The sequence below is a fragment of the Trichomycterus rosablanca genome, chromosome 5 (assembly GCF_030014385.1).
Source record: "Trichomycterus rosablanca isolate fTriRos1 chromosome 5, fTriRos1.hap1, whole genome shotgun sequence".
NCBI classification, from domain to species: Eukaryota; Metazoa; Chordata; class Actinopteri; order Siluriformes; family Trichomycteridae; genus Trichomycterus; species Trichomycterus rosablanca.
The window spans coordinates 35,223,831-35,234,817 of NC_085992.1; positions in this window are offsets into that span (position 1 = coordinate 35,223,831).

Consider the following 10,987-nt stretch of genomic DNA (forward strand, 5'->3'; position numbering starts at 1 on the left):
GGGCATGATGTCATTATTCTCTATAACCTAATTAATTACAGCTTTTCACATTGTTGCTATGTGGCAAAAACCATAGTAAAGTTTTCATACGCTTCTATACCATTTATATGATTACAGGTTAATGTACGGGCTCTTGATTTTTAATAGTGCTGTTTGATAGGTTGCTTATTTATTTACAAAGGTTTACATTTGTATAATTGTCCTGTTTTTTCACTATATATATCCAGGGTTTGTCTGTAATGTTACAGTTGTTAACTCAGCAGTGTTTAACGTGTATTGGTTGTGTATCTCCGCAGGTGTCTGTAAGGAGAAGTCAGTGGTGGGATTGTGGAAATGTGCAAACTCTTCTCCTGTTTTGATTATCTTCAGCCTGTAGAAGTCTGGGTCCTGCAACTAGGTATGAATTTCATCTCAGTATTTACATTAGTGTCTAATGTGATTTCTGATTTGTGAAATTAAAAGAAAAGTTGGAAATGGAAAAGTGGAAATGAAAGTATAAATCATAGTCATAATGTCACCATGAATGCAGTCTGTTAAAAGAAGTTTAAAAAATATTTTCTTGGCAAAATATATTACTTGACACTTGTATAAAAACAGTTGCATTTAGCACTGCATAAAATTTCAGCTTTTTCTTAAAAAAACTTAAAATTGGAACATGCAGTAATTGCCAGAGCGGCAGCCCTCTCTTTCTCGTTCCTGCAAGAAAGTCTATGTTCTTCTGATGTGCAGATTTTAATCAGAGCTAATAATCACTCTCCTTTAGACAGTGATTAATGCTGTGAGTTTGTATTGATCGTAGGGGTTGAATCTGGGTCATAAAATTCTAAAAGGTCTAAATTTGCTCTTTGAAGTATATTTTTCTCTGAGGTCAGGCTGGTGATGGATGACCAGTGCAGCATGCGACAGCCACATTTAGCTTTGGGAGGTCTTTGGGTAGTGTGGGAGAGGCTGAGGGGTCAGTGTGTAGGATTGGAGGAACAGTTTTGTTTTAGACAAAGAGAGAGCAGGACTGGGTCAGGATGGTTATATTGAGCAGTGCATATCAAAATTACTTTTATAACACCAGCATTTGGCATGAACTAGTTTTACGTCATAGACTTTACATGCAAATCATTTTTTGCATGTCAAACCACATTTGCATGGAACCTTATTTTTTTTTTACAAATTTGGATCATAACATAGAACATAGAACTGCTGTATTCTAAACTGACTTTCAAATTATACTATGAGAAAAGGGCAACATGGTTTGCTGTTAATCAGGAGGCTGTATTAAAATGTTCTTCTAGTTGTATAAAACTTTATGAAGAGATGTCAACAATATAAACTTGCCACCTGGGTAGCACTTATGCCTCACAGCAAGAAGGTCCTGGGTTTGATCCCTAGGTGGGGCGGTCCGGGTCCTTTCTGTGTGGAGTTAGCATGTTTTCCCTGTGTCTGCGTGGGTTTCCCCTGGGAGCTCGTGTTTTCTCCCACAGTCCAAAGACATGCAAGTGAGATGAATTGGAGATACAAAACTGTCCATGACTGTTCAATGTAAACTTGTGAACTGATGATCCTTGTGTAATGAGTAACTACCGTTTCTGTCATGAATGTAACCAAAGTGTAAAAACATGACATTAAAGTCATAATAAATAAATAAATAAATAAATAAATAAATAAATAAATAAACCTGCCACCAAGTGCTACTAAGAAAATTGAAAGGTAACAATTCTGTTTTTTGAAAAGTACAAGTGGTGCATGGGTGGCACAGAGGTCTAAGGCGCTAGCCCACCACCACTGAGTTGTTAAGCACTTGAATTTGAGCCTCAGATGTGCTATCAACCTGGACTGATGTCTAACAGACACATTAGCTGTGTCTGAGGTAGGAAGACCTTTGCTGGCTGGTTGTGGTACCTGTACAAGGGATGGGAAATCACAAAGCAGCATAGCATGTCTCTCCATATGTGATATGGCTTTTGGTGAGACTCCGCCTCTGGTGGGTGAAAAGAAGCAGCCAGCGACTCAGCCCGGGCAGAGGGTGGTGCAAGCAGCAGAGGCATGACAATCAGGGAATTTCAGATTAGGAGACAAAGGCATTACATTTAAAATTGGTTTATATTTACAAAATACAAATAAGTCGGTCGCCAAAACATTAGAAGTTTTTGTACTTCGCTCAGATAAATAAAGGTTGAAGAGACTTTACAAATGACAGATTCTTGATTTTATTCCATTTTACAAAATGTCCCAACCTTTCTTCAAGTAGGGTGTATAGGTGTTTGTCATGTATTGTGTATGTACGTTTTATATTAGCTAAATAATGATCATTCATAGGATTTCAGTAAAAATGTAAAGAATTTGGATGAGAATTGTAATGAACATGTTTTATATGTTAGCATGTTTTAAATTAAATATGATGTAATGAGTATTATAACATGGATTGCTTATTGGTCTCTTAGTGACGTGTTGCTGCGTATTTTTGCCTGAGGAAGAATCATAGTAGCTTCTAGTTTTGACGTGTCTATTAAACTTGAGAAATGAGTATTAAGTCTGGATATGAAAATTCATGTTTTTTCCCCATACACCTCAGTCTCCTCCCTCTGGACAGGCAGGTGGTTCTGTATCTGCCAAATTTAATGCTGAGTTGTGAGCACTTAATCTTTACCCGATCAGGATCCTGCTCTGTTCTGTATGTGACACTGATGAGATACTTCGCCAGTCTGTATTCTTAATTTAGCATATTTATTTTGTAGCTGTTGTCACCCAAAAGCATGTTTTTTAAAATGCTCAGGTGTATTTTACTCAGTAAACACGTAGGACGCACATACACAAACACACACTCTGATAAGGTCTTGTGTTTATTTGCCAGGGTAACCAGAGAAGTTTGGCTAAGAAGGTCTTTTGGCTGTGTTGATTCAGTGCTGCATGTGATTGACAGTAGCTCCACAGGAGTGTGTCTGAGTGTGTGTGGTCTCATTGGTGGCTCTGTCCCCCAGTCACTGTCACAACTTCACAACATTTTCTTTGCTTCAGCAGTATTACCCTTGCTCTTTCTCAAAGTTAAGTTCAGAGCTTTATTTGCCTGACTGCAGTAGTTAGTGTTGTGAAATATATTTATATTGTAAATATGTATTTTTTAAGAAAGTAAAAATTAAGGAGAAAACTATATTGAAAGCAAGCACCATTCCTGTAAATGTTCTTCAGGGATGTGTGTGTGTGTATTTGGGTGTATCAGTCATCAGTAATTAGTTTCTCAGTGTTGGTTAGAGTTGGTTTAGAATTCGGGATTACCGTATTACAGGATTCTGATTTCCCGTATTACCATATCTTGGACATGTTGTTAGGAAGTGCAGCTCAGGTCTCCATAATGGTGTTATTGTACTGTGTGCACACTCTCCACTCTGTAGAAAGCCAGGACTTCTTATAGTGGCTTGTCCTAATAGCAGCTTGTGTACACTGAGTCTGTGTCTCTTTCTCTGTCTCATTGTCCAGTGCCTTGCTACTAGTGTTTCTGGATGTTTCTGGGAGTTGTTGCAACTGGTCAGGAAGATGCAGTTGGTAGAAAATAATCAATGAATGAATCTATAAAGTAAAATCTCACTTATGTCTACCTGTGATCTCTAGATTCTTAGCATTTAGGTAACAGCACTGTTAGATTTATGCAATGTTGCCTTCATAAAAATGCAGTTATTTTGGAATATTTGACGTTTGGCTACTATGAAATAAATAACAGAGAATTGTTATTTGAAGTCACACATGGTTCTGCTTGTGACAGATATGAGCCAACTTTGCTCATTAACTGTTAGCTAGAAAAAATGTTTTTATTGAAAGATGATTTTTCAACTAGTTTAATGGTGAGTAAAAATCTAAATATTATTATACACTAATTAACTTTAAATATTGGCGAGAGCTGTGGTCAAGACCAAGTCCATTACCACAAATAGACAAGATTGGGTCAAAGTGGTTTCTGTCAGTTCTTTCATAGAGGCATATACTGTTGAGCAAAGTACCACCCCCAAAATGTTTCATTTACATTTACATTTCCAGCATTTAGCAGATGCCTTTATCCAAAGCGACTTACAGTACTGTGACAGTATACAGTCTGAGCAATTAAGGGTCAAGGGCCCAACAGCAGCAACCTGGCAATGGTGGGGTTTGAACCAGTGACCTTCTGATTATTAGTCCAGTACCTAGAGCTACAACTGCCCTACAACTGTTGCGCATGTCATGGTTTATGGTCAGAATTATATCAAATGTTAGGCTAATGGTAGTTACTTGTAGTACATATGGTGAACACCTGAGCGACTTTACTAGGGGCCAGATTATTATGGGTTGATGTCTGGGTTAAAGTATTTACAAAGCAGAAAGACACTGGTGTCCAATGTGGGAAAAAAACACATAATTGACAACAGATTGTTGGACTCATTATTGCTAGAAGACATGAAGGCAATGGCATCTGGTATGGACCGACAGAAGGGCTACTGCGGATTATATTGCAGATAATTTTATTATTGGTGATGATGTGAATGTGTCACAGCACACTGCATCTAACAGTGTAACAACTGTGTAGTCGCTGTGCTAACCCATGTCCACCATAAAAATAGCTACAGATTAGCACACATCCATTAGAACTGGACATTGTTGCAATTAAAGAAAGAAAGCTGGTCTGATGCATGTTTTTTTCCAAGATTATTTGGTGTGCATTGTTTCCCCTCGGAAGAGATGCTAACAGGATACACTGCAGGATGATTTACCTGGCAACAAGTCCTACTGGTAATGTTTTATATTCATACATAGTGTATTGTCACCATCTCACTCAACATATTTTCTGTTCTAATTAAGATATTAGTCCAATTATTAATTAATTATTAAACTGCATGTAAATGCAGCAAGTGATTAAGCTGAACATCTTAAAAGTTGGGTGGCACAGCTAGTACAGTAAGTTTCCCACAGCACCACAGGTCCTGGGGACCAGGCTTTATTTGTTACATCTGAAGTTTGAAATGGCTGAAATTACATCTGAGTTTGAAATGGATGGAATTGCCTTTTTGTGTGAGTGCCTTGCATGGATTAGTGCCTTGTTCAGTGCCTTGCTACTAGTGGTGTGCTGAAGTTGTTGTAACCCTGGCCAGGAGGACGCAGTTGCAGTAAAAAGTATTCAATGAATGAATCTTTTTTTTATTTATTTAGCCCTTCCCGGAACCCTTTTTCACCTATGCACTCTGCACAGGCGCCTCTCTATCTGCCAAGCAGGGTCCTTACACAGTGTTTGAAGACCCCACCCACATAGTTCAGTCGTCCGGCACCTAGCAGAGACGTGTCTGCTGCAGGCACGGCCAATTATGCCCGCTAGATGGCGCCCAGCCGACCTGTGGCCACATCGAGTTTTGAACCGAGGAGTTCAGAATTTCGGCGCTGGTGTGCTAGCGGAATATCCCACTGCACCACCTGGGCGCAATAAATTAATCTTTAAAGTAAAAACCCACCTATGTCTACCTGTGATCTCTAGTTTCTTAGCATTTAGCTATCAACACTGTTAGATTTATGCCAATGTTGCCTTCATAAAAATGCAGTTATTTTGGAACATTTGACAATTGTTTACTATAAAATAAGTAACAGAGAATTGTTTAAGCAAATTAAGAGTCTGATAATGAATTTACACTTTTTTTTTACCAATAACAGAAATGAGCCAACTTTGCGTATTAACTGTTTTGGCTTTTGAAGTTATGTAATTATGTATTCACATACATAATAATGTCTAAGGAGGAAACTGTTGAAACAGTGGTCAAAGTGGTTTTTGTATCTGTTTGGACCAGTCACACTTGTGCTTTGCATCAGCTACAGGGCTGGTTGCTACTGGCAAGCCTTTCATAGAGAGGCTGAATGCTAAAGCACATACTGAGGGTTAATGGAAAAAGAATAAGCAGACTCACAGCCTTCTACCACCGTTTTCCTGCTCAGATTTACTGAGAAAGCAGATGTGTACGTGAGTGTGTGTGTTTCGAAAGGTGCCACGTGTTGCCTCATTGCTGTATCCCATAAAAGATGCCGATATTGTGTCCTTGACTGATTTGCAACCTGTTTCCCTCCATTGTGCTGAATTGCTGCAGATCTGTTCCTTCATCCTCTTGTGCTGTTTTCCGCTGAACCCACTAAACAGGTTCTTTCCTCTTGCAGGCTTTCCCAGCACTGAGTACTACAATTCCAACACTGAGCACAACAGTTTTATAAGATTATTCATACTGTAAATGTTCTTTATTGATTTTATATTGTAATGCATAACTCACTGCTCATGACTAGGTACACACATTTGTAATATTTACTTGATATTCATTTGCTGGGTACAGTATTTTGAGCTAAGTTAATTCCACTAGAGGTTTTAAACTAGGGAAAAAAAAAAAAAAAAAAAAAAACACCCCTTACTAGGAACTAGGAAAAATTCTCTACAACCATTAGTTAAATGAGGTTATATTTACATGGTTACTCACACCCATAAAAAAATATATTTTATTTTTAAATAATTTCTCTACAATTTGCTTCAAATCAATCAACAAGAAAACACTGTAGTTGTTTAAATTAGCAACATGTGGACTCTAGTCTGTCCTGGCAACAACAACTTGTGAAAAGACTTAAACAACAGTCAAGCTTTCCTGGAGGCATCGATATTTTTCCATTTAGTAGCCCACTCAGTGAGCTCATAAATAAAGAATTACTTCCTAATTCTAATAAAAGACAAATGCAGGACTATGTTTGGTATAGTGACCCAGGGTCATGACTGGGCAGCACCGCTATTTCGGTCCTGTACTCTGTCATATGGCCGCAGTGCTATGAGCCCAGTCAGACTTTACTGCTCTAAGATAGGCCTGTTTACTGTTGCCTTAGCTACTCCTTTTCCTATAAACATTTATTGGTGCTTATGCTGCTCTAGAGAACCTGTAAACTTGTTTTAGAACGTATCAACATTTCAACCAGTTTCAGCTCTGAAACATTATGTACTTAGAAATAGGCTGGTGTTGTTTACCTCACAGTATGAAATAATAACTATGGTAGAGGTTCTTTTTGTCTCTGGCTTTAGAAAATCCTTTAGTAGCTGTACATATTTATAAACGGTGATTACATGAACATTAAGATATGCCTTTATTTCTTTTGCCTGTTTATTTTGAGTTAGTAAAAACTTTTAGTAAATACATTTTGCTGTAAAAGTTGCTGTAACTCCAGGCCTTGATGTTAAGTGTTTGGACTTTGGACATTTGGACTGAAATTTTGCTTGAGGGGGCATTAAGAAAATCCTTAAAATGTATTAAATTAAACTTGTCTGTGTGTGTATCTTCAGTGTATTTGCAGACATTCTGTAATTACCTCACCATCAACAGAACTCTAAACTTTTAATGTAAGGAAGCTAAACAGAGCTTACTATTTACAAGGAACTACATACAGTATAGCATATTAAAATGCTAAAATTTTTTGTTGAGTATTACTATTGTTAACTGTTTTGGTGCATTATGCTGCTTAATAATTCTTAATCATGCCCAACGGCAGCATACTGCTGTAATAAGTACTAAGCTGTGTCAAGGTAGTATTTCACACTGCATAAACCCCAGTAGAGAATCATGTACAATTATGTAAATATGGCAATTTAATGTCTACTTTACCACTTGCAACACATTACATTATGATAGATACTGTAAACATGTTTTGCAAACCAGCATGTAACATATTTATGTACTCAAGAGACACACCTGCTACATTTGGCTCATCCTTTGACTCAGCTAGTGTCAGCTGAGCAGCAGGTCCACCCACATCCTTTTACTCATCTGTACTTACCAATCTCTGTGGAGGTAAATGGTGATTTTAGGTGTTTTATGTTTGGAGTGGAACATTTTCCAACTGTTTTATCCAGATAATTTGAAGATGTTGGGGCGTGACAGGTGGGTGTGTTTTAGCTAAGGGCTGCAACAAGAAGGAGGAGATAGTGGAATGAATACAGGGTTAATCAGTGGATACATGGTGGTTCTAATTACCTAACCTATTTTAACCTGTGCATTTTCTTTCCTGTGTTGTTGTCCTGTGTTATTTTCCTAAACTTGGCCAGAAAAGAAGAAAAACATTCCTGAGCATCAGTGGTTCTCTTTGCTGTCGCACACAAACTGTTACAGGTAGCATAAACAATCATTTATACTTTGGGTCACCAATAATGGCTGACTTACACTTAATTCCTGCACTGGCATCAGCTAAAGCTTTACTGCTCTGCACTTGAGAAGTTTATAGTTCATAAAGCATAAATGTTAAACAAAATATATCCATATTCAGATGTGGTCCTCGTTAGTACTGCAGTTTTTTATTCACTCTCTGCAATTCTCTTGAGCCCTTTGTCTGTGTCAATTCGGCATACCCCAGCCCCCAGTAGATGAGGGGTTAAGTGTTTTGTAGAAAACTAAGAGAGGTTCGCTTTGTGCTACTGTATAAGTATGTGTGCTTGATCAGATGACTATGTGTTGGATTAGAACTTAGATCAGCCCCCCTCCCTCAGCACCTTCATTATTTTTCCCCTAAACAGCTCCATGCCATTCTATTGCTCTGCCCTTGACTGAAAGATGAATGGGCAACAGAGGACTAGGAAAGTTAGACAGGCCCACTATGGGGCCTTATATATGCTCAATGAAGCAATCATGCCTGTTCATTAAGCTTCCCAAGCATTTCTGAAGCCCTTACCTTAAAACTGAGATTCTGAGTGTGTCTGTGTATGTGTGTGCATATGCTACTCTGTAGCATTGAGTTAAGCCCTCAGGGGAATATATGTGCACTTTATGTTCATATGACAACTTTCCTGCAGGGGACCCTTGCTCATTAATCACTCATTCATTCATTATTGTAGTTCTCTTTCTTTAAATCTGTATTTTTCCTCTGTTTGTGTCTCATTTTCTGCACTCTGCATATATGCATCCTCTGACTTTATGGCTCTGTGTTAAGGTTAGCATGCTGTGCTTCCTTTGCTTTGGTTCAGCTCAGCTATAGTCAGTAATTGAAGCGGAGGAGTGGTAACAGCCGGAACACGAAGAGACTGGGATCCTTTGAAAAGCAAACAGGCACATGAATGTACTCTTGCCTTCTAACTCCTTTAGAAGAAGAGTCATGGCCTGTGGGCTGCTTCGCTTGGAGTGAGTTCACAGAAAAGATGTGCTGCTCTTAAATATCTGCCAAAATCTGGTTCTGTTAACATACTTTTTAGTACAAAGCCAAAGACATTGTGTGTATATTAAAAGTGAAGGTATGCCTTTGATGTACATTTAATAACAAGTGGCTGATTTCTTGTTTTTTGACCCATTGAATGTTTTATTTGACATGACTTGTGTTAAGGAAAAACATTGCTTTTTTCTTGTGCCTATGATTGAGCTCGAAATTTTTGCTATTACCCTCATTTTACCATATTTCTTTTAGTTTTTCATGCTTTTAATAATTTTTTATAGAGTAGTGTATGAGTGTTTGTTGCTTGTTTTAATTTTATATTCTCTAAACTGTAGGGTATATATTTACTATATTTTCCTTTAGTTTTCATGTTCTTAATTGCTTATCTCTCTTGTTTTAATTTCATATTTCTTAAATTGTAGGGTATATTTTACAATATTTTCTTTTAATTTTTTGTGTTCTTAATTTTTATCTCTCTTGTTTGAATTTCATGTTCCTAATTTAAATAAACAATATACTTTATACTTTAATAATCAAATAAACTTGCCTTGCCTTGCCTTGCCTTAAGACAAGTCAGATTAGCAAAGTCATGTAATGCCTTTTGCTTAAGAAATTGACTATTTATGTTAATCTAGGGTTGGGCGGTATGACAAAAAATTTGTATCACTGATTTTTTTTTAGATTCTGAAGGTTTCATACAACGGTATGTTTTTTGTTGTTGGTTTTTTTTTTATGGATGACTGGGACTTTTTATATGTTTGTGGCACATGCTTTATTAACCCCCTTTCATGCTGTTCTTCAATGGCCAGCACCCCCACAGGACCACCACATAGCAGGTATTATTTAGGTGGTGGATCATTCTCAGCACTGCAGTGACAATGACATGGTGGTGGTGTGTTAGTGTTTGTTGTGCTGGTATGAGTGGATTAAACACAGCAGCGCTGCTTTAGTTTTAAAATACCATGTCCACTCACTGTCCACTCTATTAGACACTCCTACCTAGTTGATCCACCTTGTAGATGTAAAGTCAGAGACGATCGCTCATTTATTGCTGCTGTTTGAGTTGGTCATCTTCAAGGCCATCAGTGGTCACAGGACGCTGCCCACGGAGGCTGTTGGCTGGATATTTTTGGTTGGTGGTCAGTAAGTGTAGAAACAAGGAGGTGGTCATAGTCTTGTGCCTGATCAGTGTATATAAGGCAAATAAAGGTGTTCTATTCTACTTTTTAGTTTTGTTTGCTATATGTTTGGATGTCTAGCTTCTACAAACTTACAAAAATCTCTGCAGCTTTTATTTATTCATTTATTAAAACATTTGCATGAGAAATTTGGTTGACAAACTGGGCTGATGTAACAGTGACATTACTAAGACATTCACTCATGCAAATGAAATAAAAAATAACGTCTAACTTTATTTTATTTCAGCTAGTTTTGCTTCTAATTTTTGTTGACATTTTTAACTAGTTTTAGATTATTTTAGCTCAGTACATTTCATATTAGTTGGTTTACTGTACTAACCCTGGTTGGTATGCTGCAGCATGCTGGGGATTACTTTGTGAGTCTGATGTGCCAGTGCTCAGAGAGAAATTAAATTAAGCAGAGAGGGGTTTATGAAAGAAAGAGAAAACTCATCATTTGGTTACATCATGGCAGCTGCTGAGCTTTAGATTTGAAACAGGAAGTGAGTTCATCCCAGGCTACCCCCCACTTTCCAGAGAGAAAGAGTAGGATATAGAGAGGAAGAACATAAAAACTAAGAGGGCATGAATGAGTGAGAGAAGAGAGAGAGGAAAAAGGATTTTGTGTGTGTGTGTGATGGACGGAG